Genomic DNA, 16,706 nt, shown 5'->3' on the forward strand with positions numbered 1-16,706 from the left:
CCAACCACATGACTGCGGGTTCAGTCCCTTGGGCAAGTATCTTCCACTATAGCTTCGGGCCGACCAAAGTCTTGTAAGTTGATTTGGCGTCAGTGTTTCACCCCCACTACTGCTTGACAACCAGTTCATATATTCATATATATATATATATGCATGTATGTATATATGTATATATATATATATATATATATATATATATATATATATATATATATATATGTATATATGTATGTATGTATATACATATATGCATATATATATATATGCATATATATGCATATATGCATATATGCATATATATATATATATATATATATATATATATATATATATATATATATATACATACATACATATATATATTATGTATATATATAATATATATAGATATATATGCATGCATACACATATATATATGTACATACATATATTTGTATACACATGCATATATTGGCACAAGGTACCACGGAATATAAACAACATAAAATGAACATAAAATACGAAAACATGGAATACAAACTTTTTTTGCGAACGAAAGGAACAAACGGAAAACAAGACGAGCAACACGAAAAAAACGACCCTTCATCAGTTGTTGGCTGTTTTTCTGCTTCGTATTTCGAGCTTCACAACAAGATACGTTTTCGACATAACAGTTGCTCCCGCAACAAAATCAAGTTAGTGAAAACAGATAGGAAGTGTTGCTAAGCTTAGACGAGTTGAGTTGGTGAACGCGGAGAAACAAGCTCTGACAGGAGACAGACAAGAATGCGTCTAATCCCCGTGATATATATATGTGTGTGTGTGCGTGTATATATATATATATATATATATATATATATATATATATATATATATATATATATATATATGTGGATAGATAGATAGGAAGATGAACACACACACACACACACACATATATACATTCATTTTATAGACATATCTCTCCCCCTGTGTGTATATATATATATATATATATATATATATATATATATATATATATATATATATATATATATATATATATATATATATATATATGCATACATATACATACATTTGTTTTATAGACATATCTCTCACCAGTTCTCTCTATATGTATATACACATACATATTTATATACACCTATGCATGTGCACACGTGCATATGTATGTGTGTGTGTTAGTGTATGAATGTATGTGCGCGCGCATGCTTGTTTACAGTTTCTAGATCGATGAAATCAGGAAAATATCTTATCGTTTTCTTGGAAAAGGAAATAAAGGTGTGTAATAGAAAAGGCAAGCAAGGGAAAAAAGACTACAACGAAAGGAAAAACTGAAAGTATACACACACAAATACACAAATATATATACATGCGTGCACGTATGTGTGTGTGTGTGTGTGTGTGTGTGTGAGAGAGAGAGAGTGAGAGAGAGAGAGAGAGAGAGAGAGAGAGAGAGAGAGAAAGAGAGAGAGAGAGAGAGAGACCAATAAAATAAATGCAATTTACAATAAAAATTTGCAGATTTATTTTGATTAGAATATCAGCATCTTCGGAGCAAAGCCTTTAAATGCTGTCGTCTGCCTTTCAGCATCTGTAAGTGTCATTCACTCGCATTCCGTCTGTTGTTTTACTCTCCTCTCTCTCTAGCGTGACTGACAGGTTATACTGCGCTTCAATATATATAAGATTAAAATTGGATTGATTGAATGTGCAACCTACATATAAAATTATGTTTATATCCTTATGTATGACACATGTATTTATTTATATATACATACACACACACACACGCGCGCGCACACACATGCACATACACACGCACACATACATACACACGCACATACTTCTTACATATATTCTTGCTATTATAGAGCCAGGAAAAAGTATAATAAAATATGATGAAATATTTCATTTGCCGAAAGTCTAGATATTTGATTGGATATATTGTTTATAATTCCTGTTATGATAGAGTGTGGATAATTGGATTTTTATTAACGTACCTTAAATTTTTGTTCGGTTTCTGGTATAGTTAAAATAATCCGATATTCATACAAGGCATTACGTCAAGAAAGTTTCTCACCATTTCTACTACAACAATCTAATATGAAGAGAGTAGCATTCTAATATAAACCACATCTGTCCAGTTAAGGAAACCAGAACTTCATTTGGAATAGGATGTACGTTCCAAGAAGATCAGTGACTTGCGCTGAGTTGCTTGATCCCATTGCTATGTCGAAACATTCATCTCTATTAGATCTCGTCCACAGTTCATTATCGAGATCGTTATTTAAAATACCGATCATATCAAGTGGCTAGCATGGGAATAAAAACCACCTAATAGATAATAATAATTATTAAAATTATAATTAAGTGTATCTAAGATACCACCATGCTAGATATAGCAGCCAAAACTTGACTCTAAAACCACATTAAATGTTCATACAGCACCAGGAGAGAAGACAAAGAGACAAAATAAACTAGCAAAAAATTATTGGAGAATTCCAGAACCCGGATTTCTGGCTTTGCATAAGAAACGCTTTGTCTCATCAGTAGAATACACACAAAATAGTATATAAATACAAATATATTGATATATATATATATATATATATATATATATATATATATATATATATATATATATATATATATATATATATATTATATATATATACAACATACGAATACTTACAGATGCGCACGTATACACACATATATATGCACGTATGCACACGACCAGTTTAAATTGCCTGCCTAAACTCCTTGTGCGATATGGTCAAAATACCACCGCAGTGAATAGAGTCAAGTTTTGGTTGCTATATCTAGCATGGTGGTATCTTAATTATAATTTGTATATATATATATATATATATATATATATATATGTGTGCATATGTATATATATATATATATATATATGTATATATCATAGCACTCCTTCTTCGAACCCACAACAGTTAACAAGTGAAACAGAGACAGGCAGAAACAAGAAAAATGCCCGTTATTTGAATATTATACAAATATGTCTTTAAAAAGACCTTTCTTTTAAATTTACCAAAATTTAATTTTTCAATAATTTTTCAAAAATTTATTATTCATATTTACTGTTGAAAAGATCTCAAGGATCGAAACCGGTACTGTAATGTTCTTTATAAAAGTAGTTTAGCATTTTCTACTTTGTCTTTTTTCCATATATATATATATATACACACATATACATATACTTACATACATATACATGATAAATATATATGCATACACACTCATATGTATGTATGATTCATGTGTAAGAGAAATCCTCGTGTACAAACATTCAGGAACAGTAACTTCAAAATGAAACATGTTGTGAGAAGTTTGAGTGAAAAATTAACAACTATGCTTCAAGTTGGCAAGTGTTTGAACAAAGAAACGAATTGTTAGCACCTTGAATGCTGGAGGCTAAATATTTCTTGAGTAAATAACTGTCTTCTCGAATTCCGTCCTCGTTTGGGGAGAAAAGACATTGATTTCGAAATGTTTCATTTAATTAATATACTTATACGTATATCTGTATATCTGTATGTGTATATGTGTCTAAGTACATATATGTTTTTTGTATATATATATATATATATATATATATATATATATATATATATACCTGTTTGTGTGTGTATGTATATGTATGTGTGTATGCATATGTATGTATGCATGCATTTGTATGCATACACATACATATATGTATGGGCGTATATATATGTATATATATGCTTATGCAGTTTTATGTGTGTGTCTATATGTATATTTATATGTATGTGTATTGTCAACAACAACGGACAAACTAATACACACACACATACGCACACATATTTATATATTCGCAAACGCAAACAAAATACTCACTCTTACATGCACGCACACACACATTGTTTATAAAAACATTACTTTAAAAAGGTTAACTAAACAACAGTGCTAATAACTTTCATGGGAAAGTTATTAGTGACGTCACGTGTATGAAATTTAATACGTTTGTATCCTGAAATGAAATGAAAACATGACTTTCAAACAACCAGTTTTGTAGCCATAACTTAGAGGTTCGGCAAAAGAGAGCCGATAAATGTCAGGTTTTAAAATGGATTCGATTCATTCGACCGAAACTCTTCAAGGCGATGCACCAGCATTGCTGCAGTTCAATGAATGAAACAAGTAACAGATAAAAGAATATATATATATATATATATATATATATATATATATATATATATATATATATATATATATATATATATATACATACATATATATTTATATATAAAAACAAACGCACTGTATATTTTGTGTTAATTTGCTGATGGTTAGCAAGGTGAGACACACATAAGAAAGAAGAAAGTAAAGGACCACTGATGAAGTCACAGAAGTGTGACGAAAGAACTTTGGCCGAAATAGGATTAATGTAATATAATGTAATATATTTATATATATATATATATATATATATATATATATATATATATATATAATAATAATAATAATTATTGCCTCTAAGATTTTTTCCAATGATGGCCACCTGATAAGATCGGTATTTTTAAATAACGATGTTATCCTTATTTATATAAATATATATATATATATATATACAGATATATATATATATATATATAGAGTGTGCTGGAGAGAACAGATTAGTCAACAAGTATTTCCCTGTTGATATTTTGTTCATAACTTATAAATGCAAATTTATTGCATAAATTTGTAATTTATTGAATGAGTACAAGTTGAAGCAACTGTAGGAATGAATGATTATCAATTTATTAATAAATAATTATCAACCATTATCTCTCCATTTTCTCCTCTTAATTGAATATGGACTATATATATATATCATCTTAATCCTTACACAGTCTTTTTCTGTTACCACTTTTCTTTCTCCATTTTAACCCTTTTCATCCCTTTCTGTCGAAGAGTGTACGTTCGATACGTCAAAGACTTTTCTTTTCTTCCCGAGCATCAAACTAATACGCCTGCTTGCTGTTCCCTTATCTTTCTTCGTCCTTCGTCTTCTGTAAATTTGAATTATATATATATATATATTCTTTTATTCTTTTACTTGTTTCAGTAATTTGACTGCGGCCATGCTGGACCCCAGGACTTATTTTTTGTAAGCCTAGTACTTGTTCTATCGGCCTCTTTTGCCGAACCGTTAAGTTACGGCGACGTAAACGCACCAACCTCGGTTGTTAAGCGATGGAAGGGGGCAAAAACAGACACACAAACATATACATACATACATACATACATATATACAAGACAGGCTTCTTTCAGTTTCCGTCTACCAAATTCACTCACAAGGCTTTGATCGGCTCAAGGCCATAGTAGAAGACACTTGCCCAAGGTGTCACGCAGTGGGACTGAGTCTGGAACCATGTAGTTAGTAAGCAAGCTACTTACCACACAGCCACTCCAGCACCTATATAGCCTATATACATATATAGTCGTGGTTCTGTGGTAAGAAGTTTATTTCCCAACAACATGGTTCTGGGTTCAGTCCCACTGCGTGCAAGTGCTTTCTACGATAGCTCCGGACCGACCAAAGCCTCGTGAGTGGATTTGGTAGACGGAAACTGAAAGAAGTCCGTCGTACACACACACACACACACACACACACACATACACACACACACACGCACGCACACACACATACACACACATACACACAGACACACACACACACACACACACACACAGCTGATATGAAGTAGTTCTGTCTTTCAACTCGCAGAAATAAGACAAACGGCAAAGGACTGCCTATTTATGATCCTTAAGATAACATTCATTGGTAAACAGTAAATTAGTGATCGCCTTTTTTTCTGAATGTTTAATTTCTGTAAGTAGAATCAAATACATTTGTCAAACTAAAGAAAATATTTAAACTTTCTCTATTGCTCCTTCACGGATGTGATGTAGATTGATGACTATCACGAATTAAACTCATATTGACTCCCTGGGTAAACAATGTGGACAAAATAATATTGCCATGTAAACATGCTATGGAAGATTTTCGAAATTATAATCTCTGACAGAATATGTTGTTTTGATAATCGATTGATCGCAATTTTGATCTGACTGGTTCCTACTGTACTGGTGCCGAATGAAACCCAGCATGATCGAAATCGCGGTCTTTCGGTTATCATGCAAGGATGATCTCTCCTCTTTAGATTAAAATTAAATCGCTGCAGAAGCACCCAAGTCGCAATTGGAGCGATGAAAATTTTGACACCAAACTATAAAGTAAAGTCAACAGCCTTTGTGTGTCTCGAACAGCTAATACGTGCATTTCACGCTTTTGTTTCAACACACGGCCTGTGATCAAATCACTTGCCAAACGGTAACGCAGGTGTCCCAAGGCGAGCTCAGCGTGGACGAAAACCACACGTCGAGCAATAGGGCAAAAGCTCGCTCGATCTCGATTTTCAGTACGAAATAAATATATATTCTATGAAATTTCTTATATAATTATCCTCAGACATTTAAGACTAAATTTATGCCACCGAATAAATTATTTGGAATATCAACTAATGCATTAATAGTTCGACTAAGAAAAAGAAAAGACTCTCACTGCATCGAATAAGTATCAAATTTATCGAGATTCCGATACTTTGCTTGTCAGATCCATTTATTTATTTTCTAATTGTTATAACTCCAAACATATTTTAGATTAAGTGTGGATATTTTATAAGCACTGTTAGTGCTAAATTTCGCCAACGGATGAACGTTTCTCTGCTGCTGGAAAGAAGATTCCTCTTCAAGCTGGTTGTCTACATATCTGTGATACTTCTACCTTAATATTCAGAGCGAAACCTTGAAGACCACAGTGAAACAACCAAGTATTTTTAATAATACACTTTCAATCTGTGATCAGTGGTATAGGGAGATAAAATTAGAAAGTGAAGCATTGCCATAGCAAACTGAAAGTAGTCGAAACTCTTTGCCATCGAAACATAAATCGTACGGGATTTAGAATGTACAACCTACATTCTATGAAATTCATAGGTAGGTTTCTATTGACTGATAAAATATATATAAACATGAAAGTTTGACCTAAGTGTTATAAAAAGCTGAAGTGCGTGAGGTTTCATATAACGCACAAAATCAATCAAAAGATTCACATATGTCACAATGATCTCACATTTAAGGAGTGTCACATCTGTTGAAATCACATATCTACAAGTGAATAAGTTTAAAAAAACAGGTTATATGATTTCTCGTCATTCCATGCGCTTTGTTTGTTGCTATCTATATTTCTTGATGTCTACGTGCAAATTTATGTTTACATTTAATATGTACAAATGAATTATTTGAGCAATTGGCCGTGTGGTTGAGAAGTTTGCTTTACAATCACGTAGTTTCGGGTTCAGTCCCACCGCGCGGCACCTCGTGTCGGGGAAGTATCTTCTACTATAGCCTCGGACCGACTAGTATCATTTCAGTGAATTTGACAGACAGGAACTGTGCGGAAGCCCGTCGCATTTATGCGTGTGCTGTGTGCATGTCTGTTTGTGTGTACGCGCGCGTATTTTTGTGTCGGTGCTTGTCCTACAACCACCGTTTGATAATCGGTGTTGCTTTGTTTACGTTAGGGGTTCGGTGTTCTTTGTGTAAGTTAGCGGTTCGGTGAAAAGAATCCGATAGAATAAATATCAGACTTAAAAATACATACTATTGTTGATATGTTCGACTAAAACCCCTTGAAGGGGGTACGCAAGCACAGTCGCAGTCCAAAGACTGAAACAAGTAAAAAATAAGCGATATATTTGTGTTTGTGTGTGCGTTCGTATCATTAAAAACGCGAATATCTTCTAGTTTAACTGTTATTCTTTGATTATTTTTCACTTATTTCGGCAGCTGAACTGCAGCTAAACTGTAGGACCACATTTTAAATCTGATATTTATTCTATCGGTTTCTTTTTGCCGAACCCCTAGTTTACGGGGGCGTGAACAAACCAACAACGGTTGTTTGACAAGCGGGTGTGGGAACGAAGACGCACGCACTTACATAAATACATGCACACGTACACACACACACACACACACACACACACACACACACACACACATAAACACACTCGCGCGCACACATACATAGACATATACATACATAGTGCATACATACGCACATACGTACGTACGTATGTATGTATGCATGCATGCACAAAGTAGAGTCTCACATATATAATATAGTAGACTGAAAGCCCTCGATTTATGGAGATTGTCCTTGTAAGTAGAATGCAAAAACTCTCTGATGTGTTTGAAATTTGGACAATCTCAGAAGTTTTTCAATTCAATTGAATCTATTCGCGTCTTCTGAAATGCGATGTATATGAAAAAAGAAAAAAAAACAAACATTTACATAACTCTTTATAATTTTGTTGACTAAGATGTCACTTAGTCATACGTATCTGTGTATCCCTGTTTGTTGTTTATAGTTTCAGCTTAGAGCTGCGGCCATGCTGATGCACCGCCGTGTTTAAGGAACACAAATTGCGTTCGCAGATAGATTATATTGTGAACATATTTTAATTTTGTGGCTTGATTTTATTTTCAAGCATCTCATCGCATCAGCTGTATTTACGTATCGCTCTCTCCAGAAAGTTCGGGTTAATTAAAGGAAAAGGAAGCACAATACCCTATCTAAAAATAAAAGTATTTTTAAAAAGTCAAAAAATATCAACTAAATTATAGCTGGAGATAATAGTTTGCTCAAAGACCCACCTCAATTTCCACCACATCCTCAAGACGGCTCCGGAATCTGGCGTATGCATTCCTTCAAACACCTTTATCTAGGGCATCAGCTCAGTCTTGGTGCTGCAAGCAGAGGGGTTTGTGTCTTTCTCAATCGCGCCCTCACATGAAATTACACTCAGAGGAATTCGGAGGCCAGAAATTGGGGCTGATGAAGTCATAGAAATTCTCCGACAACCACTTCTGACTTTTGCAGGAGGTATGGCAAGGAGCCGAATCCTACTGCTACATGTACAGTCTTCGAGCAACAATCCTCTCCAACCGGGGATTGATCACAGTCTCTACAGCTTCACATAGCCGTCTGAATTGAGCCTAAAGTGCTGTTCAAAGATGCAGTGATGAATTCAGGCGTGCGGACGCAGGCGGATGGTCTGCTGTGTCTCTTCCTGCTGGCCATGACATCATGCAGTCCGTTTAAGCTGTACGCCTTACAGCGTTTACTGTGTTCAGAGAACGTGGAACATCAGTCATGTTGTCGGCATTTCGATACCCAGAGCGAATTATCATAGAACAGGTAAATCTTTTCCAATATTCAGGTAACTTCCAGTCCTCCATGCCAGCTAACTTATCCTAAACTACAACTTTAATCTTTATGTTCTCCAACACTGTCGATTGTTCACCAATACTAAGCTGTTCCTGAAGAAGAATATAAAAGAACCGCCAAATTAAGCCTAAATTTCTCTCTTTTTCCCTGTTATTGAACCCTGTTTTCCTAAATTTCTCTCTTTCACTGTTATTGAGCCCCTGTTTTCCTAAATTTCTCTCCAACATTGTCGATTGTTCACCAATAGTAAGCTGTTCCCGAAGAAGAATATAAAAGAACCGCCATTCCTCTCTTTTTCACTGTTATTGAGCCCTGTTGTTAAATCGTTTAGTTCAAAATGTTTATTCTATATATAACTGGGAGATATTTATCTACGTCTATGTATTTTTTATGACATTCTTATAATGTGTATGTGTGTGTGTGTGTGTGTGTGTGTGTGTGTGTGTGTGTGTGTCTGTCTGCCTGTCTATCTGTCCGTGTCTGTGTGTGTAGGCGAAGCTGTATATCAAGTGTTGAGTCGGGCTGTTTTGGGTTTTATTTTACGTAGTCAACGATGTGTGATATATTGATCAATAACATTGTTATTATAATTTTTGCTATAGGAAGTGAAAAGCTAAAGTGTATGACTTACTGTGTGGGCACAAATAATTGCGTGTGTGTATGTGTGTGTGTACCAATTATTGTGTATGTGATTTATTGTGTGTATGTGTTTAAGTATAACTGCGTTTATGAGTGTATATATGCCATTGTGTGTTATAAGAGGCACGAATATATGTTTATTTATAAAGATATATGAAAGTGTGACTTATGCATCAGTGTGTGCAGAAGGTCTTTTTGTATACTTAATTGTTTGTGATTCTTACCCTATATTCTTTCCCAATATTACACTGGGCGGGAACGTGTATGTGTTTTTTTATAATAGGTGTAGGCATGGCTGTGTGGTTAAGAATCTCGCTTTACAACCAAATACTGGTTTGTTCGTGCTTCTGTAACTCAGCAGTTAGGCAAAAGCAACTGATAAAATAGGCGCCAGGCTTTATAAAATAAGTACAGTGGTCGATTTGTTCGTCCAAACCTTTCAAGATGGTGCATGGCCGGAGTTCATTGGCTAAAAAGATTTGTGGCGTTATAAGTGTGTATCTGTGTGTACATACATACATACATACATACATACATATATACATATAAAGTACTGGGGTCGATTCATTCGACTAAAAATTCTTCTAGGAGGTGCTTCAGCATGACTGCAGTCTAATGACTGAAAAAAGTGAAAGATAAAAGATGCATACATAAACATGTATCTATAATACGTAGATGTAAACAGATATGTACAGACAGACATATGGATAGATATATAGATAGATAGATAGATAGATAGATAGATACCAGGTGGTGCTGAAAAGTTCCTGGCTTTATAGGGATCGCGAAAGGCCTGGTTGAAGGTGCAACCTTCCGAGCTTTTTACAAGGCTTAGAAAAACTGAAGGACCGCTGAAATAAGCGTGTGAATCTGAGAGGGGAATATTTTGAATAAAATCATAATTAACTGATCCTCCTGTATTTTCTCTTACCCAAAGCTAGGAACTTACCCTCGTGGAAGCGAAAACGTCACTTTTGATTATCTGATGACTGATTAGTTATACTTTGGCCAATTATTAATGAAACACTCAGTCAATCCAAGGCATGTATATTATAATGGCATGTTATAATCTTCAGAGATTATAACAATCACAATTTGCGGAAAAGAAAAGTGAAACCAATGTTACGTATGCTTCTGTGAACGAACACCACGTATTTCACATTAAATACAGAGTGTATACATATGTATTTGTGTGTGTGTGCTCATGTATTCATGTCCATATGTGTGTGTGTGTGTGTGTGTTTGTGTGTATGTATATATATATATATATATATATATATATATATATCATAAATATAAGGGATTAGCAATTGAGTTGCTTCTCCAACATACTGAAAATTCAGAAACAGCAGTCAAAGAACCACTGATTCTAAACTACAAATTTTTCTCTAAAATGGATGGCGATATTTATGGCACACATAGAACAAAAAACCGGAGGGAAAAGCACAAACAAAACAAGCCTTTAGTTAATTGGGTACGAATCGTTTCATGGTTAAGCGAACAAAAACTTCACTATTCCAATCTTCAGCCCAAATATTCTGATAAATTTGAAAGTGTCTCTAAAAAAATTCACGGTAATCCTTGGCCATGCGACACCAAAAATCAACGATAAGAAAGGCACTTACGAATTCATCGGCTAGCGAGTTCAGGCATCCCACCCCAAAGAAATCCACTCCATGTGCGCCGCAAATAGTCCCGTATGAAAAAATGTTCCGTGTGGAAGGATTACGGTTTAACTATCTAACTTAGAGATATCAAATATAAAATATACAAGAAATGAGGGCAGGGAATCGTCAATTAATAATAGAATTAACAATTAACAATTTTGCCAAGTAGTTCAGTATGAAATAAACCTTTATCGGTAAGACCATTTATCATCATAAATATAAGGGATTAGCAATTGAGTTGCTTCTCCAACATACTGAAAATTCAGAAACAGCAGTCAAAGAACCACTGATTCTAAACTACAAATTTTTCTCTAAAATGGATGGCGATATTTATGGCACACATAGAACAAAAAACCGGAGGGAAAAGCACAAACAAAACAAGCCTTTAGTTAATTGGGTACGAATCGTTTCATGGTTAAGCGAACAAAAACTTCACTATTCCAATCTTCAGCCCAAATATTCTGATAAATTTGAAAGTGTCTCTAAAAAAATTCACGGTAATCCTTGGCCATGCGACACCAAAAATCAACGATAAGAAAGGCACTTACGAATTCATCGGCTAGCGAGTTCAGGCATCCCACCCCAAAGAAATCCACTCCATGTGCGCCGCAAATAGTCCCGTATGAAAAAATGTTCCGTGTGGAAGGATTACGGTTTAACTATCTAACTTAGAGATATCAAATATAAAATATACAAGAAATGAGGGCAGGGAATCGTCAATTAATAATAGAATTAACAATTAACAATTTTGCCAAGTAGTTCAGTATGAAATAAACCTTTATCGGTAAGACCATTTATCATCATAAATATAAGGGATTAGCAATTGAGTTGCTTCTCCAACATACTGAAAATTCAGAAACAGCAGTCAAAGAACCACTGATTCTAAACTACAAATTTTTCTCTAAAATGGATGGCGATATTTATGGCACACATAGAACAAAAAACCGGAGGGAAAAGCACAAACAAAACAAGCCTTTAGTTAATTGGGTACGAATCGTTTCATGGTTAAGCGAACAAAAACTTCACTATTCCAATCTTCAGCCCAAATATTCTGATAAATTTGAAAGTGTCTCTAAAAAAATTCACGGTAATCCTTGGCCATGCGACACCAAAAATCAACGATAAGAAAGGCACTTACGAATTCATCGGCTAGCGAGTTCAGGCATCCCACCCCAAAGAAATCCACTCCATGTGCGCCGCAAATAGTCCCGTATGAAAAAATGTTCCGTGTGGAAGGATTACGGTTTAACTATCTAACTTAGAGATATCAAATATAAAATATACAAGAAATGAGGGCAGGGAATCGTCAATTAATAATAGAATTAACAATTAACAATTTTGCCAAGTAGTTCAGTATGAAATAAACCTTTATCGGTAAGACCATTTATCATCATAAATATAAGGGATTAGCAATTGAGTTGCTTCTCCAACATACTGAAAATTCAGAAACAGCAGTCAAAGAACCACTGATTCTAAACTACAAATTTTTCTCTAAAATGGATGGCGATATTTATGGCACACATAGAACAAAAAACCGGAGGGAAAAGCACAAACAAAACAAGCCTTTAGTTAATTGGGTACGAATCGTTTCATGGTTAAGCGAACAAAAACTTCACTATTCCAATCTTCAGCCCAAATATTCTGATAAATTTGAAAGTGTCTCTAAAAAAATTCACGGTAATCCTTGGCCATGCGACACCAAAAATCAACGATAAGAAAGGCACTTACGAATTCATCGGCTAGCGAGTTCAGGCATCCCACCCCAAAGAAATCCACTCCATGTGCGCCGCAAATAGTCCCGTATGAAAAAATGTTCCGTGTGGAAGGATTACGGTTTAACTATCTAACTTAGAGATATCAAATATAAAATATACAAGAAATGAGGGCAGGGAATCGTCAATTAATAATAGAATTAACAATTAACAATTTTGCCAAGTAGTTCAGTATGAAATAAACCTTTATCGGTAAGACCATTTATCATCATAAATATAAGGGATTAGCAATTGAGTTGCTTCTCCAACATACTGAAAATTCAGAAACAGCAGTCAAAGAACCACTGATTCTAAACTACAAATTTTTCTCTAAAATGGATGGCGATATTTATGGCACACATAGAACAAAAAACCGGAGGGAAAAGCACAAACAAAACAAGCCTTTAGTTAATTGGGTACGAATCGTTTCATGGTTAAGCGAACAAAAACTTCACTATTCCAATCTTCAGCCCAAATATTCTGATAAATTTGAAAGTGTCTCTAAAAAAATTCACGGTAATCCTTGGCCATGCGACACCAAAAATCAACGATAAGAAAGGCACTTACGAATTCATCGGCTAGCGAGTTCAGGCATCCCACCCCAAAGAAATCCACTCCATGTGCGCCGCAAATAGTCCCGTATGAAAAAATGTTCCGTGTGGAAGGATTACGGTTTAACTATCTAACTTAGAGATATCAAATATAAAATATACAAGAAATGAGGGCAGGGAATCGTCAATTAATAATAGAATTAACAATTAACAATTTTGCCAAGTAGTTCAGTATGAAATAAACCTTTATCGGTAAGACCATTTATCATCATAAATATAAGGGATTAGCAATTGAGTTGCTTCTCCAACATACTGAAAATTCAGAAACAGCAGTCAAAGAACCACTGATTCTAAACTACAAATTTTTCTCTAAAATGGATGGCGATATTTATGGCACACATAGAACAAAAAACCGGAGGGAAAAGCACAAACAAAACAAGCCTTTAGTTAATTGGGTACGAATCGTTTCATGGTTAAGCGAACAAAAACTTCACTATTCCAATCTTCAGCCCATAACAAAAACAACAGGGCTTACAAATATATATAACATACAGAAAATTGCACTACTGGGCACTGCACGCATCCTACGCAAAACACTTTCAATACAGTAACCATAAGAGCATCACAGCAAACCATAGCACATACCCAAGGCGCACAGAGTTGCGCTCGCTAGTGAAGTGAAAGCACGTTATAAAAATAAAACTACTGAATAATAATAATAATAATGATAATAATAATAATAATAATAATAATAATAATAATAATGATAATAGTAATAATAATAATAATAGTAAGTGCCCTAATGCAGTACCAGGCAAAGTGGCTCACATGGCTTCTGTTCTTAACTGATTGGAGGTGTTAACATGTACATGTTTGGCTTTGGTGTGAAAATTAGGGCTACAACAAATATATATTGCTCTATACCACAGATTTTCTTGTCAGTTGTTTGACCTTAACCAGTTGAGCATGTCCCTTGGTGGTTGACGATATGCGCATCTCTGATCATGAGCAGAAATAGTGGTCGGGGAGCATGATAGCCGTGTGTTGAGAGGAATTCTTTGGAATTTGAATAATTCACCACTGAAAATATGGGTCTTTCGTTCATCACTCTTAAAGGACTCTTATTCAGGGACCGTTTGAGCGGAATGAGCTACTTAACCTGAAGAAAATCCTAACTTGACCTCACCCGCAAGGTCGTGCGCTGTTAATCTTGATACAAGGTTACCATGTCACACACATATCGTTGGATGCATGTACTGGTGTACCCTTATCAGACGAGTAGTCATGATGGGTATACTGGGCTTTGTATATTTGTACCCCTAGGAGGCGCAATGGCCCAGTGGTTAGGGCAGCGGACTCGTGGTCATAGGATCGCGGTTTCGATTCCCAGACCGGGCGTTGTGAGTGTTTATTGAGCGAAAACTCCTAATGTTCCACGAGGCTCCGGCAGGGGATGGTGGCGAACCCTGCTGTACTCTTTCACCACAACTTTCTCTCATTCTTACTTCCTGTTTCTGTTATGCCTGTAATTCAAAAGGTCAGCCTTGTCACACTGTGTCACGCTGAATATCCCCGAGAACTACGTTAAGGGTACACGTGTCTGTGGAGTGCTCAGCCACTTGCACGTTAATTTCACGAGTAGGCTGTTCTGTTGATCGGATCAACTGGAACCCTCGACGTCGTAAGCGACGGAGTGCCAACTAACTATGCATTATATAAAGAGATTTTTTGATATATAAGAAACAGACACCAGTTTTTTTTCCAGATGTATGGCACACACCCGTTTTGATATTTAGGTGCAGACAAATGTGACAAGTGCGGAGACCTGTTGCCCTTTGACGTGTCTGGTTGAGATTTGGCTGTAGCAAAAGGAAAACATAATAATGGATTCAAATCTTGACACAGGCCCAGCACTTTTTGTGGGTAGGAGGCAAGTCGAACACATGGACTTCAGTACTTGACTGGTACTTATTTTATCAACCCTGAAAGTAGGAAAGGCAAAGCCGACCTCGGCAGGATTTGAACTCAGAAAATAAAAGAATGACGACATACCACTAAGCATTTTGTCAGGCGCCGTCTTTCAAACAAAAACACAATAATAATAATAATAATAATCCTTTCTACTATAGGCACAAGACCTGAAATTTTGTGGAGGGGTATAGTCTATTACACCGACCCCTGGTACTTACCTTATCGACCCACAAAGGATGAACGGTGGAATTTGAACTCAGAGCGTAAAAACAGACGAAATGTAGTAAAGGCGGTATTGATGACGATGACAAGGAAAACAATGCTTTTGTGCTGGAATATAATCAGTTTAAGTGTCCTCATTAACTTACTGGTACTTACTTTATCTGTCTCAGAAGAATTTATTACACAAATGCGTTCTTTTTGTTCATAAGCTGCCTAAAAATTTCTTCGAGTAATTTGTACCTATTGTACTCCATGTTTAATTCGCGATTTGCCTAATTCTCTGGCATTTTCTTTCACATGACGCGTATTTTATTTCAATTTCCTGTATTTAGTAGTGTGGAGGCGCAATGACCCAGTAGTTAGGGCAGCGGAGTCACGGTCATAGGATCGCGGTTTCGATTCCCAGACCGGGCGTTGTGAGTGTTTGTTGAGCGAAAACACTTAAAGCTCCACGAGACTCCGGCAGGGGATGGTGGCGAACCCTGCTGTACTCTTTCACCACAACTTTCTCTCACTCTTACTTCCTGTTTCTGTTGTGCCTGTAATTCAAAGGGTCAGCCTTTTTACGCTGAATATCTCCGAGAACTACGTGAAGGGTACA

The 16,706-nt window shown here is 35.6% G+C and overlaps 1 protein-coding gene across 1 annotated transcript in view; it reads left to right on the forward strand.

Annotated features, from left to right (window-relative positions):
* Positions 1-16,706, forward strand: part of LOC106882646 (uncharacterized) — a 59,475-nt gene that overhangs the window by 4,589 nt on the left and 38,180 nt on the right. The window lies entirely within an intron of this gene.

Source organism: Octopus bimaculoides, chromosome 1 (assembly GCF_046866305.1).
Source record: "Octopus bimaculoides isolate indiv1 chromosome 1, ASM4686630v1, whole genome shotgun sequence".
In the NCBI taxonomy this organism is placed as follows: domain Eukaryota; kingdom Metazoa; phylum Mollusca; class Cephalopoda; order Octopoda; family Octopodidae; genus Octopus; species Octopus bimaculoides.